General features: G+C 65.0%; 1 protein-coding gene across 2 annotated transcripts in view; it reads left to right on the forward strand.

Annotated features, from left to right (window-relative positions):
• Positions 1-8,507, forward strand: part of PPP1R1A (protein phosphatase 1 regulatory inhibitor subunit 1A) — a 12,819-nt gene that overhangs the window by 1,311 nt on the left and 3,001 nt on the right. For both annotated transcript variants that reach the window (XM_025191488.1, XM_014525534.2), the window contains exon 2: positions 6,018-6,078. The gene's annotated coding sequence lies outside the window, so the exon portion shown is untranslated. The remainder of the gene's footprint in view (positions 1-6,017; positions 6,079-8,507) is intronic.

Genomic DNA, 8,507 nt, shown 5'->3' on the forward strand with positions numbered 1-8,507 from the left:
TGGGTGGGGTGGGGGCTGCGAGTCAGGAGTGATGGGCACCGACAGGGCCGGGAGGGCAGGGGGCTGTAGGTTGGAAGTGAAGGGCTCTGGCAGTGCTGGGTAGGCAGGGAGCTGCAGGGTCAGGAGTGAGGGGCACCAGCAGGGCTGGGGGCAAAGAGGCAAGACTGAGGTGTATAGCAGACTTGCACTGATCGTGCCCCTGACCCTGTCCAGCAGCAGCAAGATGCAGGGGGTCACCAGTGGCCCGCATGTCCCAGGCACAGGGTTTTACTGCCAGCCCCGGCCCCACAGCCCCGGGGCCACCTGCTCTGGGCCAGGGAGAGGGGCGGGAAGGTGACCTGACTGCCAGGAAGGCTCCGAGCCCAGCAGCTGCACAGCGGAAACCAGATGCTGTGTCTTCTAAACCAGCTCCCTGGTCAGCCGAGGCCTGACTTGCGGCTGAGCTGGAAGGCGTTGGCTCCTGGCAGAGGGCTGGAGGAGCTGTCTCTGTCCCCAGCCTTGGGTTAGGGGGGTCCAGGGGAGAGGCTTCTCTAGCCCTCGTCCCAGCTGCTACATGGAAGGGCTGGAGACATCTTTCTGGGACCTCTCCCCTGGATCCCATCACGCCATCTGCGCCTGGCAGCCAGGTCCTTGCAGCAGCTCAAGGAGGGCTGGCGTGGGGGGCTGGTGAGAACTGCCCTCCCCCCCCATCCTCCTTCTTCGACACCTCCCGGCTGAGCAACGAGCAGGCGCTTCTGCTTCACACTCCTCCACAACGTCTGGGCACTCAGGCCTTCCGGTGAGGGGCGGGGGACACCCAGGGTAGAACTGGGGCCTGGGCTTTCTCTCCAGCTCGCTGAGGGCTGTGAAGCGGGTCCACTCTTCCTGTCTGGCCGCTGCCTCATGGGGTGACCATGGACAAGTTCTGTGCCTCGGTTTCCCCGCCTGTTGATGGGGTTCAGTGACCCTTACCAGGCTGGTGGGAAGGTCTGTTACTGTCTGGAAGGGGCTACGGACCGGGTGTCCAAAAGGGCTGAGCACCCCAAGGAGAGCAGGGACAGCTCCCACCCACCCCTGGCAGAGAGGGGTGGCAGCCTGCCTGAGTCTGCCCCCAGCCTGAAACAAATGGCTGGTTTCTGGGCGCTGTTGAGTCTGGAGCCTAATGACGCCAGTTTGCTTGGGAGCAGCAATCCCCATTTCCCTGCTGCTCCTTGCAACCAAGAGCCAGCCCAGCCCAGCGCCTGCTCGAGCTGCTGCTGGTGCAGCCTTCTCGGGACCCTCCCATGACCCCGAGCCACCGAAGCCAGGAAGCTCTTCCCCGTATCCAACCTCAGATTCTGGGAGCGCAGTCCAGGGAATCGCACGTCACTCCTTGTCCTGTCCCCGGTGTCCACTTGCAAGGGGCGGCTGTAAAATTAGCTCTGGGTTGCATCTTGGCCTGAATTCAGAGCAGCACAAGGGGCTAGGGCAGGAGCTCCCGGGCCCCAGGCGGGGCACGCAGCCTGACTTAGTGTCCAGAGGGCGGCGAGGGGGTCAAGGAACAGAATGGGAGGCTCATGGCTGGGTGAATAGTGGGGGCAGCTTGCGTGGGTCCCCTCTCATGGGGCTCATGGGCAGCTGGAGACCTTCTCGCTGCCACTGGAGACGGCCAGGGGGGCATTTAGTCTGTGCCTTAGCTTGATGCAGAAGGAGCCTGGATGCCACAGGAATGGGCAGTGGGGAGCCTGACCATGGTACCACACTCTGCTGGGGCCCTGGCTCCGCGCCATGGATGTGCCAAGTTGCCTCTTCCACGGGCACTGGGCCCTGGCCCCATGCCTGGCGCTTCCCCCTTGGAGCGAAGGAGCCGCCTGCGGTGTGCAGAGGCTCCGCGGGGCCCTGCCAGCAGCCGTCAGTGAGCAGATGCTCCCACATCCTGACATGCCGCCAGCATTGGCGCCCGCCCGGGTCGGTGCTGCGATGTGCAACAAAGGAGCGGCTTCCCTCCCTGCTCCATATCACGCAGGGCCCGGGGCTGGGGGGGCGGCTCGGGCATCTCTGGCTGTCATACCTGCCACCCTGCATGGGGGGCTGGGGCCCTGAGCTGGCCGGTGTGCATCTTGCCCCGGTCCACGATTGGGCGTGCAGCCTAGACCTGCCCTGACGCAACTCGCAGAGGGGCTGGGTGGAGCTGGAGGCCTTGAGGTGGAATCCAGCTGAGCTCCATCGCAGCTCGGTTCATGCAGGATCAGCCCGGTGGGATTCTCCCCTCTGGAGCAGACACAGGGACCTGGCAGGTCTCTGACCTCAGCCCATTACGGCATGGCCGTGCCCAAACCAGTGGCCTCCAGTTAAAACACTGGTGCTACTCCAGCTCCCGTGAGCTTCCCAGGTGAAGAGGCAGAGGTGGGCTGGTACTGTGCATCCCCATGCTTGGGTTTGGCTTGTTCTGCACCAGTCACTGCCTGGGACCCCTGGCTGTCCAGAGCCGGTTGCAACTCCGGCTTCCTGCAGCCCCAGGGCTCTCGGGAGCTTGCTCCTCTGCCCCTGGGCTCCCTTGATGCATCGGATGGGTATGGCAGGCACCTCTGAGCAGACTCCGGGCACGGGGACCAGGCAACTCAGGGCAGCTGGAGACCCGTGGCCATCACCTACTCCCAGTACCTGCCTGCTGGCATCACTGTTGTCACAGGCCTCATGCCAGGCTGAGCCCTGCGTGCCCTGCTGTGGAGGGGCCAGCCAAATGGTCCCATGGGTCGACACATCTATTTGCTGCGTCTGGGGAAGGATGTCCAAAAGTCTCTGGAGAAGCACTGAGCAGGCCGCTGGACTGAGTCTCTGCCCACTTGGTGTCTGCCAGGGGCAGCAGTGTCCAGCCCAGCCACCCTTCCTGCTGCTGCTCTTCTTGCCTAGGGTGCCCCGGCTCCTACAGTCCTGCCGGCAGCGGTGCTGGGTGACTGCAGGGATCGGCCTGGCCCAAGGCCCGGGGCTCCCCTGTGCCGCCCACCTGGGCTTGACCTCCACTCGGGGGCGGTGGCTCTGGGCATCAGCCGCCGATCCCATCTGCCACCTAGTTCCCATGCATCCCAGTCCCAGAGCAGGGGCAGTTCTGGGCTTGGGAGTGTGGCAGGTCACACTTCAGCTCTGTGTGCCCTTGCTGCCATGGTGTAGACAGGCCTCCGCCACTGGTACACTCGAGAGGCAGCAGTGGCTGCGCCGTGAGCGGGTAGCACTGTGTTGCCGTGGGTTCAGGTATCTCCCAGCCTCTAGCCCTAGAAGATGGCACTGCCAGGGGCACCTGCCTTGGGGCACCTGCACGTGGACTCACACGGTCCACGCTAGCGGGAGGGGGCGTGTAGTCTTGGCACACAGAGCCCCCCCACCCCACACGTTGGCAGGGGCCCACACACTCACCAGCGCGCACACCCACGTGTGCTCCCAGCTCCCCCCGCCGCCCAAGCAATTCTCAATCGATGGCGGAGATTGATCTAATAATAGCCGAGGAAGGAAAGCAGCAGCTTCCAGTGCCAAGCATGGTGGGGGGAGGAGAGGGGCAGCTACGCCGGCTGTGCCTGGAGCCACGGCAGATTTAGAACAGCTGGGGCAGTGGGACAAGCTGCCCGGTGGCTCTAGCGCCCTGGGAGGTCTGAGCAGGGCCTGGCGGAGGTGTTGGGAGGTCAGGCCAGGCTGGGTTGGATCGGGCACCCTCCATCTGATGTGTGATGGGGGAAGACCGGGACCAGACTCCTGGGTCCTCTGCCTAGCTCTCCGTGCCTCAGTGTGCCCATGGAGACAGACCCCAGCCCAGCTCCTGAGGGCAGTCGCTGTTGTTGGTTAGTGAAGACCCTGGGAGGGAGGGTGGCAGACATGGGGGGCTGGCATGGGGCGGGTACGGCACGCTCTATGGTAGAGTGGAGGTGGAGGGAGGGCAGGGGGTTCCTCTCCCCCTGGACCTGGTTCAAACCCCCCTGGGGGGACCCGGGACCCAGGCTGGATGGAGAGCTCTGTCGCGTCCCTCCAGCCAGGGTGGGGGCAGAGAGGCAGGACTGTCACCAGCCCGAGGAGCCGGTGCCCACGCTCTGAGCATGGGTCCTCAGCCCGTGCCCTTGCCCAACCCAGGGCAGAGGCTGTGGATGAAGCAGCACCTGAGCCCGGTTTGGCTGTCCGGAGCGGCAAGGCCTGGGACTTAACCCATGACGGGGTGTGGCTGCGCCTTGTGTGGATGCAGCCGTAGGGGTGGGGGCATTTTGAGCCTGGCCCATGTCCCCCCAGACAGTGCGTCACGTCCCCCTGCTCCTCCCCAAACTGAGATGCCGCCGGCCGCACTTGGGCTGCCCCCGTCTCTCTCGCGGCGGGCATGGCACCCCCGGCAGGGGCCTGGGCTGGGGCAGGAGGGCAGCAGGAGACCGGCAGAGCTCAAAGCCCATCTCCATCTCTCCCGCTGGCCCACACTGCTGCCATCAAGCCCCCAGGGCACCCCAGGACCCCCACGGTCCTGGCCTTTGCTTGGGCATTGCCACGAAGACCGATGAGCAGATGAGGCATGGACATGGGCTCCGGGGCTGTGGACCGAGGTCTTCTGGGCACTGTTTGGGGAAGGGCCTGCATGTCTCTTCCCCCCCAAACCCCCCGAGCCTTCGTCTGGGCGCAGGGCTGCCAGAGCCGCTTGGTCACGCGGGAGATTTTTGTACCTTTTTAATCTCCGTTTAAAATTCAGATGCCGTGTTTCCTTGGCAACGAGGCTGCCGAGGAGAAAGGCAGGAGCCAGCCTCCCGCCCTGGGCTGGGGGAGTAGGGAAGGGGCTTTCATGGCAGCTGGACGGTGACCCCGTGTTTCCCTGCCTGGCCTCCGACTGCGCTCCGGCCACGCCGAAAGATGCTAATGGCAGTACATTGGCATCTTGTTAGCAGTTTGTTATGGGGTCGCAGCCCCCCCATGTCAGCCCCAACCCTGGAGATGCATCCGATGGGGACAGGGAAGCCAAAGGGGGCTTTATTCGGAAGACCCCGACCCTCTCTCCCCCCTCCAAGAGACCATCCTCAGGCCTGCTGTAGCAGGGGGTGCTCTGGTTCGGATACCGATACCCTGAGTCAGCCGTGGAGGTGCCAGCCCCAGAAAGGTGGGTTCACGCTGTGACCATGGCAGGATCCCAGCCACTGAGACCATGGTCAGGCTGGGATGTGCCCAACTCCTGCCACCAGCCTGACCCCAAAAGCCCAGCCTGGGCTCTGTGGCTGTGTGCGGAGATCAGCGAGGGTCCGTGCCACCTGGCCGAGACCCCGGGGGTCGAGCCCCTGCAGCACTGGCCTTAGCAGGGCTGTGGATGTTTGCAATGCCGTAGGCTCAGTGCTGTGGCTGGTGGCATTCCCACTGCCCAGGAAGGAGCCCGAGGCATTGGCTGGGTGGAGAGGGGTGGCACAGCAGTGAACGTGAGGCTGAGGGCTGGGCTGGGAGTCAGGACAAATGGGTTCTGGGCCTTGCTGGGAGTGACCGTCGGGCTGGCAGTGCCCAGTTCTGGAGTCTGGGGGTGCTGGGCCAGGTGGTACCCAGCTCGTGCCCTGGATGGAGCCACAGAAGAACAAAACTTCCTAGCAGGCCTCTGGATCCACCTGCCCCCGCTTTCCCCGCCAGCCCCGGCCCTGCAGAGACTGAAGGACGGGCCCGTACGACGTCTCCTGCATTGATCGTGCTCTTGGAGCTAGAAACCGCAGCGCGCTGCCAGCAGCCATGCTGGGGCCAATCGATGGGGCAGGACTCGGCCTCCGTCCTGCCCTGCCGGTCCCAAGGCCACGGGCACGTGTGTCCGTGCACGTCTGCACCCCCCATCCCACAGTGCCCTGCAGGGCTGGGCATCCAGGGCACCCACTGTCACAGGCCCAGAGAGAAGCAGAAAAAAGCCCCGCTCTGGGGCACAAGGAACAGGGCCTGGGGCAGCCAGACCCGAACACCCTGCCCAGGTCCGGGAGCTCCCCGTTCGGCCCCACCGCTGCATCCTGCCAGCTCCTTCAGCCTGGCCGGCTTCTGCGTCACCTAACAGGCTCCGTGTCCTTTCTCCCCAGATCCGGAGGCGCCGGCCAACACCCGCTACCCTGGTTCTGAGCAGCGACCAGTCCTCCCCAGGTGAGTGCCAGGCTCTGCCACCAAGTAGGGGGTCACATACCTGAACCACCCCCCCAGCAGGACTGCCTTGTGCACGACTGGGCCAGAGTCAGGGGTGGCGGCTTGCATGATATGTGCAGCACAGTACACAGGACGGATCCATGTGAGCGTTCATGCCCAGTGGATAAAGGTCTGTTGTGAAGCCCCAGGATGCAGCATGGTTCCAGGCCATGGGACCAGGGCACCTTGCACCACCCGGCTCTCGCCCCGCATGTCAGCCTCAGCCCTGGTGGAGTGCAGCTCCTGGACCCGTGCCAGCGCAGCCAGGGCTTCAGCCCCTTCCCCCTCGCCCTTGCCTGCCCATCTCCCCAAGAAGCAGCTGCAGCTGCTGTCCCGCGCGGCTCGTCCCGGGCAGGCAGCCAGCACCTCTGATCCGCGTCTCCCTGGAACGCAGCACCCCCCACCCTGCACCTGTCTGTCCGTCCATCCTGGGAGATGCCAAGGTGACGGCCGGCCCCCCCACCGGCATGATGCACAAGAAGCTGGGCTGGGCCGTGACATTTGAGAGCACGGCAACAGCCCCGGGGCTCGAGGCCTTCGCAGGCGGTAGGGGGTGGGGGTGCCATGCAGCCAGCTGCTGCCAGGTCCTGCTGTCTTCTCTGCCTCCCCTTTCCCTTCCTCCTTCCTCTTCTCCGCTGTCTCAGCCATGCCAGGCTTGCCAGGCTCGGGGGGCATCTCCTGGGGACAGCACCAGACGGCCGTGGGCTTGCAGAGTGGTCAGTCATGGGCCAGCCAAATGCAGCTGCGGGGGGTCTGACTGCCCTGCCAGGGTTGGGAGCAGCCTTGGGGCCCAGCTGCAGGACCTGGGCCACCCCAGGGACCTACGGCATCAGCCACAGTGGGCGCTGGTCGTGGTCTAGCTGGGTTTGGGGCAGCGGGCTGCCAAAGTCATGACACTGGCCACTGGCCAGGGCTTCCCTGAAGCTTGCACCGGCAGCTTCAGCCCCATGGCCGAGCTCTCAGCTGTGCCCATAGAGAGCCAGCCCTGGTGCGCTTCCAGGAAGAACTCATCTGTCATGAATGCGGACGCCAAGTGCCAGCCCCGGTGCCCAAGGACACAGGCTAGGCCAACCTTGCTGCTTGCAACAGCTTCCCCAAGCACCTGTGATGACCTGCTCCAGCACTGGGCACCGCTCAGCCAAGAGGGCAGCTTTGGCAAGGCACAGGGGACCATGCCATCCAGAGCCGGACAGGCCATGTTGTCATATGGCTGCACTTCCTGTCCCATTGCCACGCGGCTGCAATTGCCCCCTGCCTGGGGATGGCTCAGACTGTGCTGAATCTGCTTTTTGGACAGCAAAGCCAAATGCTCCAGATGTGCCGCAACATGCCTGCCCGATGTGGGCCCTGGGCACGGGCAGCTCAGGGCCTCTGTGGTCCCAGTAATGAGCTGGTTTCCCCCTCCTGTGCCCTCCCAGGGACGCCAACACAGCAGGTGCAGGCGCGCAGGACCGAGCCTGTGGCCCTTCCCCCTGTGCCGTGCAGCGCCCTGGGCCCACACAGGCCTCCCGCTGCTGACGGATGCGTGGTGACAGGCCGAGCGCCGCGGCCGCCTCGCAGCTCCCACAGCATCAAATATGGATGAGCTGGCATGGCAGAGCTGGCTGGGGCTGGTGGGGGGGAGGTGGGGAAGACGGCAACCAGCTGAATGAGGCCCTAGCTCTCGTTTCTGGGTCTAGCTGGGTCCTGATTCCCCACTCCCTGGAGCCAGCTGAGCTCCGGCTGGGGGAAGCTTTGCCCCTGCAACCACAACCCACTCCGCTGCAGCCACAACCCCTTCCCACGTGCACAGTGGTGTCTTGAACATCATTGCTGCCTGGGGCTGCCCAGGGGCACGAGCCCCATGCAAGCCCTGTCAACGGGGCTCAGCCCTCTCCACAGGATGGGGTGCCTCTAGATGGACACCTCATGGAGGAGCTCTGCACCCCAGGGCTGGGCAGTTTCCTCCGCAGGCATGAGAGCAGAGTTCGGGCACGGGGCCGGGGCCTGGGCTTTGCGTCTGCCCCAGAGCCAGGGCTGAGTAGGGGACCACAGGCTGGGCTCCCCCTCGGGCTGGGGCTTCCCAGCTTGGCCTTTCCCCTCTCCCCGGTGTCCCAGCCCTGGGTTCACAGCCTGCGGCAGTGCAGGGGGCCAGGCCTCTGCTGCTCTCCTCTCCCAGGGTCCAGCAGCCCTGGCAGCATCGGGGGTCCAGAGGCTCCATCAGGACCCTTCTCAGGCCCATCCTCTGGGAGGGAGGGATGGAGCCCAGTGGTCAAGGGCATGCTGGTTGTCACAGCGACACTTTGTTTTGTTTCCTAGGCAACCAAGATGCAGCAGGTCAGGTCCCCGAGGCTGCTGGGGAGCGTGGTTTCAAATGGGGGGGGGGGGGGGGGGGGGGTGTGGGGCGGAGA

Source organism: Alligator sinensis, unplaced genomic scaffold (genome assembly GCF_000455745.1).
Source record: "Alligator sinensis unplaced genomic scaffold, ASM45574v1 scaffold149_1, whole genome shotgun sequence".
Taxonomy (NCBI): Eukaryota; Metazoa; Chordata; order Crocodylia; family Alligatoridae; genus Alligator; species Alligator sinensis.